Source organism: Martes martes, assembly GCF_963455335.1.
Source record: "Martes martes genome assembly, chromosome: 4".
Taxonomy (NCBI): domain Eukaryota; kingdom Metazoa; phylum Chordata; class Mammalia; order Carnivora; family Mustelidae; genus Martes; species Martes martes.
In genome coordinates, this window is record NC_137891.1 from 1,823,345 (window position 1) to 1,841,890 (window position 18,546).

Genomic DNA, 18,546 nt, shown 5'->3' on the forward strand with positions numbered 1-18,546 from the left:
CAGGGAGCTGGAGCCCCAGATTGTGGCCGTTGCCCAGAGCTGCGTCCACGTCAGGTATGGGTGGGGCCGGAGGGTCAGGGCTGGGGCGCCTCTCAGGTCTGGCTGGGCCCTGGCTCACCCCGGGTCCCCACTCGAGTGCCTCCATCACTGCTGAATCTGGGGGGGAGGTGATGCCTCCGTGTGTACCCCACGTGTGCCTGTGTGTATAAACGTGTACCTGAGCACATACATGCGTACAAGGAAGTGCATGTAGCCACATGCATGCCCACGTGCACCACATCCATGTGCATGTGTGCATGTATCTAGCTGCATGCACACGCACACATGTACATATAGGTGCACACAGACACGCCCATGCCCACCACGGCCATGTGCATGTGTGTGCGTGTGTGTATCTAGGTGTGTGCACATGCACACATGTACGTATATGTGCATGCACACACACACACCCAGGTGACCATGCCCGTGTGCATGTGTGCACATGTGTGTATCTGAGTGTGCGCACATGCGACATGTATGTATATGTGCACACAGACACACCCATGCTCATGTGCACAATGCCCTGTGCATGCATGTGCTTGTGTGTATCTGGGTGTGAGCACATGCACACATGTACATACATGTGCACGTAGACATGTATACGCCCACGTGCACCACACCCGTGTGCATGTGTTGCATGTGTATCTGGGCGTGCACACACGCACACATTACATATATGTGCACCACGCCTGTGTGAATGTGCGTGCGTGTGTGTCTGGGTGTGCACACATGCACACATGTACATATATGTGCACGCAGACACGCCCACGCCCACGTGCACCACACTCGTGTGCGTGTGTGTGTGTATCTGGGTTGCACACACATGTACATATATGTGCACCCGAACACACACACGCCCATGTGTACCACACCTGTGTGCGAGCGCATGCACCCCCCCACCCAGGCTTGGGCACGGACATGTGTGCAGGTGCACAGCACAGACAGGCCTGGTTTGCACACAGGGGCATGTGCAAACACACGAGGTACGTGCGGACCTCAGAGGCTGAGTGCACACACACTAGTGTTCATTATACGTGTGCAAGCACACCCAATCCATGCAGCTAGTGGAGGAAAACAGAGTGGCAAATCCCTCTGGCCTTGAAAAATCTGGGTGGTGTGAGAAACAAACCTCTCAGATGTATGAAGGTCATGCTGTGCTTTTCACAGTTCCCAGGAAGGTGTGAGGTGCTACCTGTGAGTTTTAAATTGGGCCAAATGGAGACCAGCAAAGTGTCCTGGACTCGGCAACCAGGGCTGGCCGGCTTCTTGGTCCTAGGATTGCCGTTCCCCGGGTGCTCGGCTTCCCCCTGTCTGTGTGGTAGCCCGCACCCTGGCCAGCTCCTGTGCCCTAACCCAGGCCCCACCGTTTGGGACGCTCTTCTCCCTCCTCCCCAGGGCTCCTCCTACTCCAGGAAGCCTTCCGCGTGCTCCCCAGGCTCCTTTCCCTCTTCATGACTCTCCTCACAAGGGAAGACTGAGCCACACGCCTCTCTCACCGCGCACGTCCCTCCCGTAGGATCTTTTGGGAAGCTTCAGTGGTCTGTGACAGAAAATGCAACCCACGCTGGCTTAAACCATAAAGGGGATAGATTGGCTCATGTAAACAAAGAGTCTAAATTTTATGGGTTTCAGGTCAAGTGTGATCAGGGCTCCAGCTTCTCACATACTCTGTTGGTCAGAATTTAGATCAAGTTGCAAGGCAGGCTGGGAAGTGAAGTGTTCATTTGGGCCACATCTCACCCAGTAAGACACCCAGGCTTCCGTTTGTGAGGAAGAAGGGGCACTAGGTAGGGGAGCCTTCTCGAGAGCACAGCTCCTGGCCGCAGAGGGAGTTCTGTCCTTTGGCGTTGGCAGCAGGTGCCCACAGACCCACTGCTGCCGTGCCAGCCACGGCCAGGGGCATCCGGGGCTGGGGGCTGGGGTAGCAGAGGGAAGGAAAATCCCGCGGGAGTTTCTCCCACTCCCCGCGTTGGGAGTCCTCTTTGTCATTCTTTGCGCTGGAACTAGAGGGACTTTCTCTGAGTTCTCCTGTGGGCACCAACACTCATCCCAGACCCCAGGATGCCAGAGGGAAACCGGGGGGAGACATCAGTGACTTGAGGGTTGCTCCGGATTCCAGCATCTTCCCCAGTCGCGGGCTGGGGCGGACTTTGCAGGGTCCTCACGTGGCTGCTCCGTGCCTCCGGTCTGGGTCTCACAGCCCCACTCGATGGAAGCAGTGGATCTTGCTCTGTCTCACAGGGGACCTCAAGGCCCGGAACTTTAACACAGACCCTGCCCGGTCTCGACCCCACCCTGGTTCCCCACGGGAGGAGAAGGCAAAGGGGTCAGGGTGCCCCCAAGTCACTGTCTGTCTCTGCAACAGCGGGGAATCCCTGACCCTCTTCCGGGACCCTCGGGAGGGTCTCAGCTTGACCCTTGAAGCCGAAGCATCACCCCGCGTGCAGAAGGTCAGGGTGAAGCCGGCCAGGCCCAGTGATCGGGCAGCGACAGTTGGGCCTTCGAACCCCAACGCCATCACTGACCACGCGCCTGGGCCCGGCTCCCGGCCCCTGCACCGTCCTGAACTGGAGGGGTAGGTGAGTGCGCGCGTCCCTGTCTGACCTTCTGAAGGTTCTAGATTCTCCGATAAGATGAAATGTGCTCGCCCCACGAAGACGAGGCCTCCCTCCTTGATCCTTCAGCAACACCTTCACGTTCTCCTGGGACGCCGGCCTGTGGCGCCTTAAATGTTTGTGCCAAAGCTTCCCTTCTTTCCTGTCACCGGACGGATGAGAGAGCCAAGCATCCACAGCCCAGGTGCAGCCTCCACGGGACAGGGTGCGGGTGAGATGACGGGGCCCCTGGCGGGCGCGGCCGGCACAGCGATGGCAGCCGATGGGACAAGCGGCGGCGCTGGGGCAGCAGTGGGGACAGTGACGATGGTGGCCTGGTGACCCCGTGTTGGCGGTGGGAATGGCAGCCGGGTGGTGAAGGGACATCCGGACCCACCCGGCCCCGGGGATCCCCACGGTCACCGCAGGCCTCTTGGTGCGCCGGCGCCTCCTGACGCCCGGCCACGGCCGAGTCCAGCGAGGGGGAGCTGGCCAGGAGCCGAGCCTCACACCTGCCAGGCTGCTGGTGACCGTGGGCCTCCCACGCCTCTGCACCCTGCGGGTCCTCCTCACACTCCTCCCAGCCCCGCAGGTCCCAGGTCACCCGGTGAGACCCCTTCCCAGTCTGCGGGGGTGGGGACGGGAGATGACAGTGGGAGGCCAAGGTCCCAGAGCTGGGGCCGCCCCCGCTTTGAGCACTTTCGCTGGGACTCCCTCCGCCCCTCAGCGTCTCGGGAGGCAGCGGTGTCTTACTGGCGTTTCCCAGCGGCGGAGAAGCCCAGTAATTCCCGCAGATCTGGGCAGGGGCGGAGCCGTGGGGGGCAGCCTCAGCACCCTGGCCCGGGCCGCTAGGGATGGGGCTTGAACCCTGCAGTCAGGAAGGATGTTCTGGGACCCTCCTTCAGGGGCCGGGGCTCCTCCCCAGCCCAGGGCAGCGCCCGGGGGTGCTGTGTCTGTGGGTGGTGGGCCTGCGTGTCCTCAGGGGCCTGGGGAAATGGCATGAGAGGGCCCGGGGCTGGCGCACTGACCTGGGTCCAGAGGTGGGGTGGGAGGGCGGGGGGAAGGGGAGGGAAGCTGATGGGCTGAAGCCCCTCCAGGATCCGGAGCCGTGTGAGGAGGGGTCTGGGCACCGGCAAGGCCGTGGTCTCCATCCCGTCTGCCGTGGGAAGAGCGTACCCCTGTGGGGGGGTTTGTGGGGACGCAGCACACTGGAGAGGATAATTGGGGGCAAGGGCTAAGGCCCCAGAAAGGCCAGGCTGCCCTTGGTCCTCACAGGGAGCCCAGCCACTAAGACGGAGGTGGTGGGGGTGGAGTGGGGAGCAGAGGGGGAGAGGCCAAGGTCACAGAAGGACGCTAGAGGACAAGGAGGGGGAGCTGGTCTAGGGGGTTGGGGGCAGGGAGGGCAATTTGGAGGCGCTACGGAAGCAGGGGCAGGGCGGGCCCCTGGGCTGTGTTCGGGGAGGGGCACAGGGCACCTTCCCTGCCCTCCCTTGAAAGGACCCGCTTTGAATGTCAGGCTGGAAGAAGCCTCCGCTCTCGGCTTGGAGCACTGTTGGAAACGAGCCCCAGTCAGGACCCGGAGACTCTCCCAGCAGGTCTGGGGAGGGTCACGGCGTGGGGAGGCCCAGGACCCGGAGGACCCACTCTGCGGAGCCGTGGGCATTTCAGGATGTGTGAGGAAGGCTCCAGGCTGCTTCCCGGGCCCCTGGGAAGAGGACAGCCCACTCCCAGGAGACCCTTCTGACGGCCCGCTGCGGCGCTGAGAGCGGGGCCAGAGTCCTGGGGGATGGTGGCATGTGGTCTGTAGCCCCAAGACGTGACCCAAAGAGGCCCCATGAAGCTCCCGGAAAGCAGGTGAGTTGAGCCCCCTGGAGGAGGGGTGGGGCGGGGAGAGCAGAGGGATGGAGGTGTGCTGGGGAGGGCCGGCGGTGGCCAGCCCGCTACCCCCTCCTCTCTGCCCCAGGACGCCCTGCATGGGGAGGCCACCTGCCCTGTGACCCACTAACACCCTCCTTGACCCGGTTTCGGGTGGCCTGCTCCTTCTCCACCTCACAGCCCGTTCTCACCCCTGATGTGGCCAGCACGGCTCAAGGCTGCGGGCACACCTCTGTGCGGCTGGGGTGCGGGGGGGGGTCTGTGCTACCTACAGCAGCCCTCCCACCTGGGCCCCCGCTGCACCGGGGGGGTGTGGGCTGTGGCCACTCGGCCGTCCCAGTCCGAGTCCAGAGCAGGGCGGCAGGGGACGGGTCCGTCCCTCTACCAGGGACTCTGCACCATCTACCGTCTCGGAGCCTCCGACTCCGCGGGTCTCATAGCCACTTCACGGTCGGCAAGTTCCAGATGACTCCGCCTGGGAGGCTGGGCTGAAGGGCACCCAGAGACCCAAGGCAGAGAGAGCAGCTGGCCCACGGGGTGGGGGTGCACAGGGCTGAGGGAGGGTAACCAGGCCAGCTGCGGGATCGGAGGAAGGGACATCTCGGGGTCAGCCGTTGGACACCCTGGTTTCTGCCAACAGAGTGATGTCTGTGTCGGCCGGCAGCTTCCGGGGAGGGGGGGGTGGCAGGGGCGGAGCTGGGAGGGGTTGCCTGGGAGCGAAGCGGACGAGAGTCCCTCCCGTGGCCGGCCGCCTTGTGCTGGGGCTGGGCGCTCCCCCAGGGATGTCCGAGCCTGGCTGTGCCCCTGCCCTCTGCACTCAACCCCTGCCCGGAGCTGACCTGGCTTCCCCTGGGGTCATGCTCTGCTCGCTGCTTGTGCAGACAGCCTCACGTCCGGGGCCCAGGTCAGCTGACGGGGGGCCACACAAGGTGTCTCTCCCTTCACAGAGTGCCTCCTAGCCGGGCCGGGTGGGGCTCCTAACGCAGAGAGCAAAGAAACCCAGTAAGACCCACCCGTTCCCGGCAGGAGACTGCTTCAGGCCTAGGGGGATCTAGGCGCTCCTGTGGTGCCCTCTGCAGCTTGTCCCACTCCTCAGCTCTCAGACAAGCTCCTGCCTGTGGCATAAAAACGGGGGCCTTCAAAACATGCATTTGCTGCAGGGCCCCAGCAGAAGAGGCTGGGAGGGGGAGCATCAGGAATGGGCTCCCGGCACCCCGGGGCCCACAGGAAAGAGGGATTCAGCCCAGATGCAGACCCTGAGACTGGGATTTGCCTGCCGGAAACTTACTGGCAAAGCTGAGGGGAACGTCTCTTGTTAGGGGTCAGCGCAGCACGCTGGGTGGAGGGAGAGCCTGAACCGGGTGCCCCGTCCTGGAGGCCTCAGCTGACCCCACAGGAGCAGGGGTGGCCCAAAGAGCTGTCCCAGCCAGGGACAAGGCTGTGGGGCTCCGCAGTGCACGTCAACTAGTCCTGGGGTGTGGGCTGCCCCGGGGATGGGGAGCAAGGGATGGGTCCCACAGAGGGAAGCAGGAGCTGGTCTGGCCACACCTCAGTGGCAGGGAGCAGGCTGCACTGGCCTGAAGGGGTGTCTGGGGGGGTGTCTGGGGGCCACTGCAGGCTCCATGGTCAGGGAAGGCGGTAGGCTTGACGGCAAAGCACCTGCTTCTGAGACACCCCCACGTCCGGCAAGGGCTCACGGGTGAGGAGGCTCCAGTGGGAGGGTAAGAGGTAGCTGGGGAGGAAGCTGACCTCTTTGGAGGACTCGGGTGGGGAGACCTTAGGTGGGGAGGGGCCGCAGGGTTCCCGCTTCTGTGAAGCATGACTTAGCGGCTGGAGGAGTGCTTAGGACAACCTCCTGATGCACAAGGGTCCAGAGCCCAGGATGCCTGATGGGTTAGGTTCCCAGATGGGACCTGAGCACTGGTTCTGCCTGGGATCAGGTCTGGAAGCCACCTCCTACCTCTGGGCCAAGGCTGACCCTGACTCACCGGCCACAGTGAGCCCTGACCCTGGTCACACTCTGAGCCCTGATTCCGGTCACACTCTGACCGTGACCCTGGTCACACTCTGAGTCCTGATCCTGGTCCCATGCTGAGCCCTGATCCTGGCCACACTCTGAGCCCTGACCTTGGGCACTCACAGAACCCTGACCCCAGTCACATGCTGAGCCCTGATCCCAGTCACACTCTAAGCCCTGATCCTGGTCACACTCTGAGCCCTGACCCCTGTCACATCCTGAGTCCTGACCCAGGTCACACTCTGAGCCCTGCTCCTGGTCATACGCTGACCCAGACCCTGGTCCCAGGCTGAGGCCCTACCTCGTTGGACATCTGCTGACACAGGCTGTGGCATGGGGAGGCCTGGGTAGGAGAAGCAGAGGGCAGTAGTGGTGGGAATTCTGCTTCCAGGTGGGCCCGTGGACCCACTGACACCCACCAACAGATCCACGTAGCATCCTGGGTGCTTGTGTCCTCACCCCTGCCTGTCCCCTCCAGGCCCGTCTCCAGGCAGGAGAGGCGGAGTCCTCACGGCACTGCACTCCGTGGTGACTCCCGAGATCGTCCTCACTTTATTTTTATCCCCATCAAGCCCTATAAATACAACAGTGATCACCAAACATGGGCAATGCACTGGACGTCTCCCACCCCAGCGCCGGCCCATGGTCACCAGAGGAGGCCGGTGATCTGTGCACCCACATGGCCCAGGACCCAGGGCAGAGGCACAGATGCAGGAGGCTCATGGGGACAGACCGCTTCTCCGCTCCCATCTCGGAGAGCCTGGCGCTCCGCTTTCTTCTCCGTTACGGTGTGAAGTACAGATGGCTGGCTGTGGGCCAGGCTCTGTATACTTTCTGTCCTTGGGCTCGGTCTCAGGTCCCATTTCCCCGGGAGGAACTGAGGCCCAGAGAGGTGGAGTGATTTGCTCAGAGTCACACAGCAAGGACAAGCAAGAGCCAGGTCTGAACCGGGACAAAGCTCCTGGTGTCCCGGAAGTCACCTCTCCCGGGGCGTGGCTGTGCCGTGGACCAGCGTGGGGCCCAGGGGCTGAGGGGAGCTGGGACCCCCCAGCTGCTGTCACAGTGCTGCCACCGCTGGGTGTCCCTCAGAGCCTTACCCGCTAGGCCCCTCCGTCCGAAGTCCTTCCACAGCCGCACCCCTGCCCTGATGGGCCCCCGCCACCCTTGTGGGGGGACTCACCGAAGGCTGGGATCTTCCAACCAGAGGGTCACAGGCTCAGAAGGACTTTGTCCCGAGGCCCCACCCCGCATACCCAGGGCCCAGAGACCCCCAGCCAGGTGGCCGTGCTGTGCCCCGAAGGTGAGGCTGAGCCCAAGTGAGGCTGGGAACCGAGGTCGGAGGCCTCCCTCTCCGGTTGCGAAAGGAATGTCCAGATCTGGAAACGCCCACGTGGCTTCGGACACAGGGGCCGGACCTTGGGCCTCGGGCTCCCTCTCCTGGGGCCCTCCCTGACCACCAACACTGCTGGGGCCTGGGACCAGGCACAGCGGAGTCCCACCAGCCGGGCCCTTGTCCTTTGTCGTGGGGGCTGTGCTGGGCCCCTCGCACCTGGTCTTTGTAAGGATACCTGTGGGTTACCTCCCGCCGTGAAGGGAGACACCTGGGGGTCTAGTCCCATGTAATAGTCCAGACCATCTCCCAGACCCCACAGCTCAGCCACTCCCAGCCCATCACTCACTCAACAAACACAGTGGAAAGCAGCCACGTGCCAGCTGCTGCCCATAAGTAGCTCCCAGTTTGGGGGGACAGACGGTGCCTTCGGTGCTGTGAACAGGGCAAGCTGGAGGAGGCCCCACACTGGGGCTGAGAGTTAGGAAGGCTTCCTGGAGGAGGGGCAAGTGTGTGGGAAGGGCGGCCTCGAAGAAGAACGGAGGGTTTCACCTTGCCCCGGAGGAGCCAAGCAGGGTAGAGACCAAAGGTAGAGGCCGAGGTGGGCGGGTGCGGCCAAGGGCCTGAGGCAGCATCTGGAGAGGCCTGGAATGCCGGCGGGCGGGCACTTGGATGTGATCCTGGTGTGATGGGTGGCCCGGGAGGGGTGTCAGGCAGGCGGTCGCCCCCCCCCATCAGACAAGGTGCTAAGGTCGGGAGAACAGGAGCACTGCCCGGGCGGGGCCTGGAGCCAGGTGCCCCCCTTGCTGCGCCTTGGACCCCATCAACAATCCCAGGAGGAGGGGCAGGTGGGTGCTTCCCGCCCACACACAGCGCTGTCGGGAGCCTCAGAGCGAGCGGGTGGGGAGGGAGCCCCTGGAAGCACAGAGTGCTGTGATTTTGCAAAATGCTGTTCTCTGGGACTTTTACCTTCACTCATTAGCATCTCATTACCATGTTTCCCTGTAGCAGCCGAGGGGGGTGGGGGCTTGGGTTCCTGGGGCGGGGGTGAGGGGAGCATCTGTGAATGTGAGAAGGCCTGTGACGGTGTGAGTGTGTGGGACTGTGTTTGTGCGCATGGGTGCCTGGAAGGGGAAAGGGAGGTGGGGGCTGGGGCAAAGCCCTGCACGCCATGTTCGGGCAGAAACTGACACAGGAAATGGATGGGGCAACCTTCTTCAGCATCCATGGTAGATTCATGCTGTTCCCGCCTCACAAACTCCTACTCATCCCTCAGCGCCCAGCCCGAATGTTCCTTCCCTGGGAAACCTAACACCCTGGTATTCAGATCGTGTGCTGTCTTCTCAGGCCTTCTAACAACACACTCATGGCTCAGTAGGTGACTCTTTGGTCCTGTTCCTTCCCTCCACTTCTCTGAGATACTCTGCAGGCCTGTCCGTATGTTCTCAGCAACAGTACCCAGTGCCCACGAAGATATCAATGACCAATAAGACGCTCCACGAGCTCAGCATGTGCCCCAGGCTTCCAGGAGGCCAGGCCCTGGGCTGAGGGCCCCTAAAGGCGTTTCTGGCCTGACCCACTCAAGCCTTCTGTTAGCCCCGCAGAGCTGGAAGCATTACGGTCTGTGCCACCCACATGCATGAAGAGGCTGAGGCTCAGGGCCGGCGTCTGACCTGCTGGGCCACCCGGCAGGCACATGGTAGGGCCAGGGCTCAAGCCACACACCCTGGGGAAGGTGCCACAGGGCCGGCAGGAGGCTGGGGCTGCTGGCTGGCTGTGGCCAGGGGGCTGGCGGCTCAGCCCGAGGGAGATGAGAGGCAGGGGAGGGAAGATGGAGACTGCCTGTCCCTGAACATTATCAAAAGAAGGATGTGCCGCGTTTGCAGAGCCCCTTGGAGGAAATCCAAGTGGGCTGCAGTCTGTAGCTAGGTGAATTCACTGTGAGGATCCCCCCAACGGGTGCCCCTGGGGGCCCCGGCTCTGCTCCTCCCTCGTGGGAAGTTCCACTGCCAGGCCTGCCTTTCCAGCCTTGCCCTTAGGGCACGTTCTGTGGGTGCTTCCTGCGGAGCCCAAAGCACAGTGTGGGGTGAGGGCATCCCCATGCAAGGTGGAGGGGGCCCGGCTCTGCCCTTCACACCCCTGCCACCTACTTCTCTTGCCCCTGATTTTCAAGCCCTCACCCCCGCTCTCCGCGATGAGAGGAGTCCTGTCCTTCTTGAGCCCTGGGAAGGGGTGCTAGCCTGTCGCGCTGTCCCCAAGCCCCCAGGTAACACCTACAGCTCAAGAAGACGGAGTCCCGGGTCTGAGGGCCGCGCCTTTGCCTCTGTCCACTTCCTGTCACCCAACCTTTGTCCGTTGGCCCTCAGTCTCCTCCTAAGAAAGCCACCTACCTGCCTGGTCCTCCCTCCTTTGGCCCTGGGGCATCAGCGGGAGGCCTGGAGAGGCTGAGCCCCTCTGCCGTGGATGCTGGAAGGACAGCAGGGCGGGCTCAGGCAGTGGGAAGAGGTACCGGCCTCTGCTCACAGCCCTGTGGCTGGGGCCAGCGCGGGCTGCTTGGAGCCACCGCATTGCCAGGGAGGCGGCCGGGACTGTGACCACATCCAGGGGGACAGAAAGCAGCGCGCATCACGGCCACAGTCCCTTAGCTTAGCTCCCCGCTCACGTGCTCTCACCGCGAGCTACCGCTGGCCGCCCGTGTGCCCAGCAAGGGCCCCCAGCTCACCACCCTGGGGTCTGCCGCACAAACCGTGTGCCACGGACTGTGAAGAGAGGGAGTGGCGGGACCCTGCCTCTTCGGCTCACAACCCCGTCCTGCAGAGAGTGCCCAGCGGCCCCGCGTGTGGCCCTCCACCCTGGCCGGGTGTCCCACCTGTGGGATGAGGAGCAGAAGGCGTGTTGCAGCGGAAGGGGTTCTGAAGTCCGTGGTGGCTGCAGAGGTCAGGACATGTCCCCCGAGGAGCGTGGGAGAGCCCAGCAGGGACACCCACCACCCCCTCCAGGAATCGCTACCGCTCAAGGCTTCCCCATGCTGGCCTCCTTATTGGGGGTTTGGGGGGCTTCCCTGACCCCAGCCCCCTTGGGTCCCCTATGCCCCCCGTCCCACTCCTGCACAGCCTCCACTCAGGTCTGCCTGACCGTGAGCACCGTGTGTGTCCAGGCTGCATCCTGCCAATGGCTAGGTGAGCCCATCCCCCGCGGATCAGGCCCGAGGACCCAGCGGGCAGCTAGGAGCTTAGCTCCCAGAAGGAAGACACTTCCTTGGCCCCCAGCTGCCCACGTCAGGGGCCCAGGGATCCAGCTCTGGCCAAGGGGGTGGGGATCTAGGAGGAGACCTTAAGCAGGCAGGATTGGGGCTGGAGCGCAGCAGTAAACCTCCCCACGGTCCCACCTTCCTTCCCTTAGGTTTCCACGCGGCAGAAGACCTACCCGGAGTAAAGGAATCTGGGTCCTGGTGACGGCGAGGTCACCCCGCAGCCCCACCGCCCAGCTGGCCTTGAAGCTGTAGTGTTAGAAGTGAATAAACTCTGACCTTGTCTAAGCTGATGTTATCGGGCTTTTCTGTCCTTAACAACCCAATCTGATTGTTCGGTATCCCCAGGGCCCAGCATGTTGCCTGACAGCAGAAGCCAGGATTGTGGAATGAGTACACGATGGTGAACAGGGCAAGATCTGGTGAGACACGGGAGGGGACGCTGCTAGGTGGCAAGCCTGGGTGGCGGGTGTGGAAGGCAATCCTTGGGGTGTGGGGATGCCGCCTCCCTCAGGGCTGGGGTTCCCAGGAGGGGCGGCAGACCTACCCCTCACCGAGGAGGTGATTAGCAAAGATAACACTCATGGATTTGCTTTTACTTTTTACTTTTTTTTTTTCGCCACTGCTGCTTGGCGTCAAATACCTGGGAGGCTGTTACAAGTCTCACGACTGAGCTGATGCCCTAGGAGCCCCGTGGGGTGACAAGCCCGGTCTCCAATGGTCAGGAATGGGGGGGGGTGGCGCAGGCCACCTGCTATCCCCTGCCAGCCCTGTCCCAGCCCGTGCCCCTCTCGACGTGCCCCCTTTGCAGGTGCCCGGGCCCACCCACACTCCCAGATTCGCTCTACCCAGCTTGTGCCTGGGCCTGCCTCACCAGTGACAAGGGGGCACCATGTGAAACCATGCTTACTCACACGCTTGTCCCTGCTCCTTGAGGCCTCAAGGAGGCCTGTGTGCCTCATGCATGCCTGTGTGCAAGCATGAATGTCCAGGCCTGCCCTCCGAAAGCCCTCCTGGCTGGACACACACTCGAAAGGGCGGCAGGTCCATCCCGAGGTGCACAGGGGTCACACCTGCTTGGAATGGCATCCGTAGCCGCAGGGAAGAAGCAGGGGCCTGTTTCCTCCGTGACAGTGAGGCCGGGGGTGCAGTTGGGGCAAAGGCTCCCCATCCCCAGCTTGGGGTCCATTCCCTAGCTCCCCACGTGGCTGCTGTCTTCCAAACATTGCCCACATTCCGGAGAAAGGACAAGGACACAGGGAAAGCAGGACAGTCAGATCAGCCGGCCAGCCACACCCTTCCCTTCTGAAGGGGCCTGAAGACTACTGTGCCTCCCACGGCCATCCCCCTGCCAGGACGGTCACACAGCCAGCCCTTGCTGACCGTAAGGCTGGGCACATTCCTGCCCCGGACAAGGGACAATGGGAGACTAGGCCACCATGAGTCTCGGGTTCACGAGACTTGATGGGGAGCAAATGAGGGCTATGGGAGCAGTGTGGCTGTGCGAGCCATGCTGTCTGGGCAGGGGTGAGGGAGCCAGGCTCCAGTGCATGGAGAGCACGGGAGGAAGGGAGGCTCACTGCAAACCCCACGCTGAGCCCGACCCGGAGACCCAGCATAAGCACAGGGGAGCCTCCGTTGTTTCTCATGGCAACAAGCATTTCCAGGTACAACTTTAGTGAGAGGTGCCTCAAGGCTCCTTCTGAAGACCCGTCCCCAACCTTGTTGCTCGCACCCCTGCTGAGGTCTAAAGGGAAGATCCAAATTAGGGGACTGCCCGCTAAGGACAAGCCAACCCCCGTGCTCAGGTAAGAACCCTCCCAGCAGGAGCCAGTGCCCGCCACTCATTCTGCTGGCGGCGGACACCTGCCCGGGGAAGGGCCTGGTGCTCCCGTGGAGCCAGAGCGTCTGGCTCTCAGGCAGGGGCCTGTCTTGGGAGACCTCTCCCCTGAAGCCCTAGGCTGTGGTCGGCAGTCACCGCCACGGCCTCTCGGGACCGGAACAGGCTTCCTCTGCACACCAGCGGTCCCGCGGGCAGGACGAGAAGCCCCGTCCAGATCCTGGCTTGTCTGTGAAATGGGCACATGTCACTGGCCCACAGCCATGGTGACGATGACGACGGGCCGTGGCACGGGCTGATCTGAGCTAACGCCTGCGGGCCTGCTGGTGCCCCCTCCTCCTTCCCCCCTGCACCTGCATACCGCGCACCCGCGACCGCCCTAGGCTCTCATCCAAGCACACACGCACGCTCACCCTCACACACTCGGTCACACACTCTGTCCTGTCCACACCGCTCAGCGTCCAGGTGCCCAGTGCCCCCCCACACACGGATTTGCTCTCACTCAATTCTGGGCGCACACACTCACGCGCAAACTTAAGACCCGCGAACCACCCGAGCATCAGGAAGCAGCGCCTGTCCCGGAAGCGCCGCTGCAGGAGGCCGCGCCTGCCGGACCCGCCGTGGACATGCCCCTGCGACCACCGGCCACCAGCAGGAACCGGGAGGCCGCCTTCGCCCGCGCGAGGAGAGGACGGTGCTGGTGTGGGGAGGCGGTGCGGAGGACCCGGCCCTGGCGCGGCTCACCCGTGCGGCCGCAGGCTCAGACCGGGCACGCTGGGCCACGGTCCGTCCACCAGCCGGCCGGCCTGCAAGGGAGGCGGGGACGGGCGGGGACGGGCGGGGGCGGGCGGTCCCCCCCCCCCCCCAGCAAGGCCTCTGGAGGGGCAGGTGCTGCTCCCGGGAAAGGCTCCACGGGGCCGCGGTCCCAGGCGGAGGCCTCGGAGGCCGGGCCATGGGCACGTCTTGTCTCATTCACTTTCACGGTCACCGTGTCCCCCCTTCTCCCCGGCCAGCCTCGGTTCCACGGATGGAGACTGAGGCTCGGGGTGACAACGGGCCGGCCATCTCACAGGGCTAGGGAACGGACCGCGCGGCCCCGGGGACCCTCGACGCCACTCTGGTACGCCAGGCTGAGAAAGCAATTCTGGCCCAGCCGGCCGCCGTCTCCGGCCGTTTCCGGTCGTCCGCGCGGGGCGGTCCTGGGACTTGTAGTCCTCGGGCGCACGCCGTCCGCGGCGCGGCGCGGCTCGGGAGGCCATTGGCTGGCTCGAGGCGCCGGGGCCGACGGGACGGGCGAGGGACGGCCTCGCGGCGTTCGCCCGACGCGGGAGGGGCCGTCACGTGACGTGTAGGGCCCGGCTCCGCCCCCTGCACCGCCCCTCCCGCCGAGAGCCGGCGGAGCGCGCCCGCGAGCCACCCCGGCCCAGGTGAGGCGGCGGGGTCGGGCCGGGTCCGGCCGGCGGGGCCACAGCGGTCCGGCAGGGAGGGCGCGCGGCCCGAGGTCGGGGCCGGGGATCGGGGACCGGGAGGAGCGCGCGGCGGGGCGGGGCGAGGGGTGGGGCCTCCGCGGGCGGGGTCGGCTCGAGGGGGCGGGGCCGCCGGAGGGCGTGGCCACGGTGGGTGGGGCGGGCCGGGGGCGCTGCGGCTCCGCCCCCCAGGGCGCCGGTGCGCGGGGACCCACCTGAGGGCGCATGCGCGCGGTCGCCCCGAGGCCTCGGGTCCCACTTGTGGGGCGCACGGGGCGACCGTCAGACCCGCGCCCTCGAGGCCGTCGCGTCCGCGCCTTTCCGCCGCCCTCCGCGTGCGGCCTGCGAGGCCCTCCCGGTGCCGAGCGCTGGGGCCTCCCGGCCGCGGAGCTCGCGGGGGACCCGCCCCGCGCTGGCCCCTGCGACCCCCGGGGGCCTGCTCCCGGCGCTCCGTGGGCGCCGTCCGGCGTGGCGCGGCGGCCGCGCGTGGCTCAGGTAGGAGCCCTGCCCCGGCGCAGAAAGTTCTGGTGCCCGCGCGGGGCGGGTGCTGCCGTCCGGCTCCCCGCGCCGCCCGCTGCCGGCCCCTCCCTGCGGCCTGGCCGCGCACCTGTTGCAGCGCGCCCGCCCACGGCCCGGCCCCGCCGCTGCTTCCCGCCCTGGGCACCCCGTCCTCTGCCCCCGCCGCGCGTCTGCTTGCTTTCCGGCTCGGTGGGGCCCGCGGGAGCCCGGCGTGGGGACGGCGCTCACGGAGCCCCCCGGGGACAGAGACTTGGACACGGATGCGGGTGAACCGGGTCGGTGTGGGGGTGTTGCAGCCCGTGGGAAGGGGACGCTCAAGGTTCAGCCTGGGGCGTGCTGGGTCCCCGGGAGAAATCTGGTGCCGCAGCTGCCTGCCCAGGACAGTGCCCCTTCAGGACCCAAGTCGCGGTGCGGTAGCCCTGGGAGATGGGCAGGTCCAAGGAGGCTTCCTGGCAGAAGTGGAGCTTTAGCTGGGTCCCCTCCACACCTGTGCTCTGTTGGCCTGGCTGCCCTGACTGCCTCCGGTCAAGTAACCGGTGCCGGAGGCGTGGGTGCCTGTGCAGAGGGACTGCCGTCTGGGGCGGGCTCACAGGCTCCTGGGCAGGCAGGCATCCTTGCGTCCCTTCCCCAGCTCCCTGCTGCCTTTAGGGTGAAGGTCGGGGTCTGGCTCCTGCGTGTCGCTCCAGCCACATCTTCTGCGACGTACCCCAGCTCTGTCAGGGTCTGTCTCCTGCACGTCTCACCTCTCTTCTGCCAGTGTGACAGCTCGGTCTCCTTCTTGGGAGGCCCTTGTGTTCTGGATGTCTCCTTTGGAACCTCCCTGTCCCCTGCCTCCCCTGGGGGAGGGCCACCCCCACACCTGTGGCCCACAGCCCCCGGTGGTTAGCTTTTCTTCTGTGTCACCCTGAGATTACCTGTGTCTGTGTGTGTCCTGCACGTGACCACACAGAGGCCTTCATCTCGGTCGCCCTTGCATGTGGGGTGCCCAGCCCAGACTCTTGCCGGCAGCCCGCAGGTTTGGATGAGGGATTGGACCGGCGGTATAAGGCGGCAAGGAGACCATGGTGAGAAATGCAGCCCTGGCTGGGGGTTTGTTCAACATGTGGGGAAGCTTGAGGCAGGGAGGTGGGACTTACCTTCCAGCTGGGGGAGAGGACTGCCACCGTGACCCAGCCTGTCCCGAGGCGTTAGTGATAAGGGCTAGATGCGTGCTGCAAGGTCCCAGAGAAGGGAGGACCTCCTAGGATGTGGGATTTGAGCAGGGCCAGGCAGCAGGGCAAGGTTTGGTTGGCGGGCATCTTGGGGGTGGAGGTGCCCATCATCCCTGCCACACTCACATGGCACTCGGGTGCCGGGCTCGGGACCTCAGCAGCTGAAGCCCAGGGGATCAGCTCATCCTCCCAGTGAGCCCAGGACAAGGGCCTGTGACTCCCCCTGCCACCCCCGGCCCTGAACAGGTGAAGAACCAGGCCGAGAAAAGGGGACTTGCCCCAAGTCCCTTCACTGCGACGTCCTGAGACCTTACCCGTCCTGAGCTAAGTCTTAAAAACCGAGTGGCAGCTGGGGGGCGGATGGAATGGGGTGGTGGGGGCGTTCTCGGCAGCGGGAGGCCTGAGGGGTGGCACAGCGGTGCTGGTCTCCCACGGGCCCATGTGACCAGGGTCAGGGTGTCAGGGCCTGGGAGCCAGGCGAGGCCTGGATTTTGTTCCTGAGCCGGGAGCGGTGGGGTGGGGGTCTGGGACAGATGGCAGCTGGGGCCTGCAGTAGGAGGGTGCCACGGCAGTGACAGCCGTGTGCCTTCCCCCCCGTCCACGGGGTCCAGGCCCGGGAGCCTGGGCTCAGGATCCTGTGGCTGGGTCCATGGTGGTGGCAGCTAGGCCATAGGTCCCCGCCAGGGAGCGATTCGTGGCTAGGGACGGCCGCGTCTCTCCCTGTGGGACGGGGGTGGCAGGGTGCTACTGTCCCTGCAGTGCCGGGCTCCTGCTCTTGTGGGGAGAGCAGCCCTCCCTGAGGCGGACGTGGGAGAGCAAGCCTGGTGGTCACGCTGACCCCGCAAGCCCCCAGCCTGGAGCGCTGGCCCCGCAAGCCGTCACCGTTTTCTGTGACTGAATCAGCGGAAGGTGGTGGTATTTTCCGCCTCTGATTTCCCCTGAGGGCGGGACCGGGCCCAGGCCTGGCTGAGCTCCGTCCTGGTGCGGAAACAGGGATGCCCTGCAGACGTGGCCGTGCCATGTCGCAGCTCTGGCCTCCTGACTGATGCCCCTCATTAGCATGTCCCCGCGCCTGCCCTTTCTGGTCCTGTAGCCCCCTGGGGACCGGGGCACCAGTGCTATTGCAGGGGCGGGCACGCAAGCCCAGGGCAGGAGGGAGGAGGGCCGTGGGGTCCGGGGCTGCCCAGGAGGCTGCTGTAGCCTCCTCTCGAGTGACCTCTGGGCTGGCTCCTGCTTCGGAGCGCCCGCTCTGCTGCATGACCAGGGCGCGGTGTGGGCTGCCTTTGAGTGGGAACACAGGACAGCCACCCGTGGTCACCGCAGTGGTCAGCCCCGCTTGCTGACCGCTGGTGTCGGCCCAGCCCCTGCTGGGTTCCTGATGTCCTCCGATCAGGAGACTCCCCAGGGTTGGGAGGCTGATCCAGAGGCACGGGCAGATTTGAACCCAGCCCTCGGGCTGCAGAGTCCTCTCAGCCTGAGCCGGCCCGCCTGCCCTGCACTCCTGCCCTGCTGCTTTGCGAGGGGACCTGATGGCCAGGCGCGTCTGTCCTGAAGGATGCCTGTGGGTTAGAGGACCGTGTGGTTGTGTTAAGGAAGACCGACTCCTGGCCTTCTCCCCCATATCGAGCTGCCGTCGGGCTCATTCTAGAGGAGAGCTTGGCGAAGGTCGGAGAGCTCTAGGGACTCCGGGCATCCAAGTGCAGACCAGCACGTGGAGACCGGAGGCCGGGGTGACCGGCGAGGCCGAAAGGAAGTGTGTAGAATGAGCTCGCTGGTGGCTGGCTTTCCCTGACCCGTGCAGGGGTGTCCTGTGACTGAGTCAGCGTTCTTAGGGCTTTGGGGGCCTGGTGCCACCAGGCATCCGGCTTCACGTCTGCTCTTCTGTCACCTGAGCCAGACCCTGGGTGTGGGCTGCGCGGTGCAGACCTTGGGGTACGCGGTGGCGGTGAAGGAGGAGGGCGGGATGGCATCTGGGGAAGACGGGGTGGGGGTGGGTCAGACACCCTGAGGGGTGCAACCCCCTCTCTTTCCCGCCCCAGCTACCTCTTTGGCTGCCCTCCCCTGGGATCCGTAATCCATTCCCGCCAAGGCTTTCGAAAGGCACGTGTTTTTAGCCCGGTGGCCCAGACTGCGGCTTCCCCTACACTGAAGTCACCCAGCACAGCAGCCTCCTTCCTGGGCTCGGCCGCCCGCTCCGCACGGGCTTTCAGAAGCAGCGCTAACGAGGGCCCGGGCTCATGACTCAGGTCTGACCTCCTTCCCCCCGCTGCGTCCCCCCCAGTGAAGGTGCTAATGAGTGTGCCCGGGGTGGGGGTGAGGAGTGGGCGCCGGGGCTGGGGAGGGGCGTCCAGTCTTGTTCCTCCTGGTCTGGGGCCCAGAGAATCTCCCGTTGCAGGGGGGGTCCT

General features: G+C 65.0%; 1 protein-coding gene across 6 annotated transcripts in view; it reads left to right on the forward strand.

Moving 5' to 3' along the window:
• Positions 1-14,682: 14,682 nt before the first annotated feature.
• The window catches only part of TSNARE1 (t-SNARE domain containing 1), a 90,153-nt gene continuing 86,289 nt past the window's right edge, over positions 14,683-18,546 (forward strand). For all 6 annotated transcript variants that reach the window (XM_080803057.1, XM_080803054.1, XM_080803056.1 and 3 more), the window contains exon 1: positions 14,683-14,906. The gene's annotated coding sequence lies outside the window, so the exon portion shown is untranslated. The remainder of the gene's footprint in view (positions 14,907-18,546) is intronic.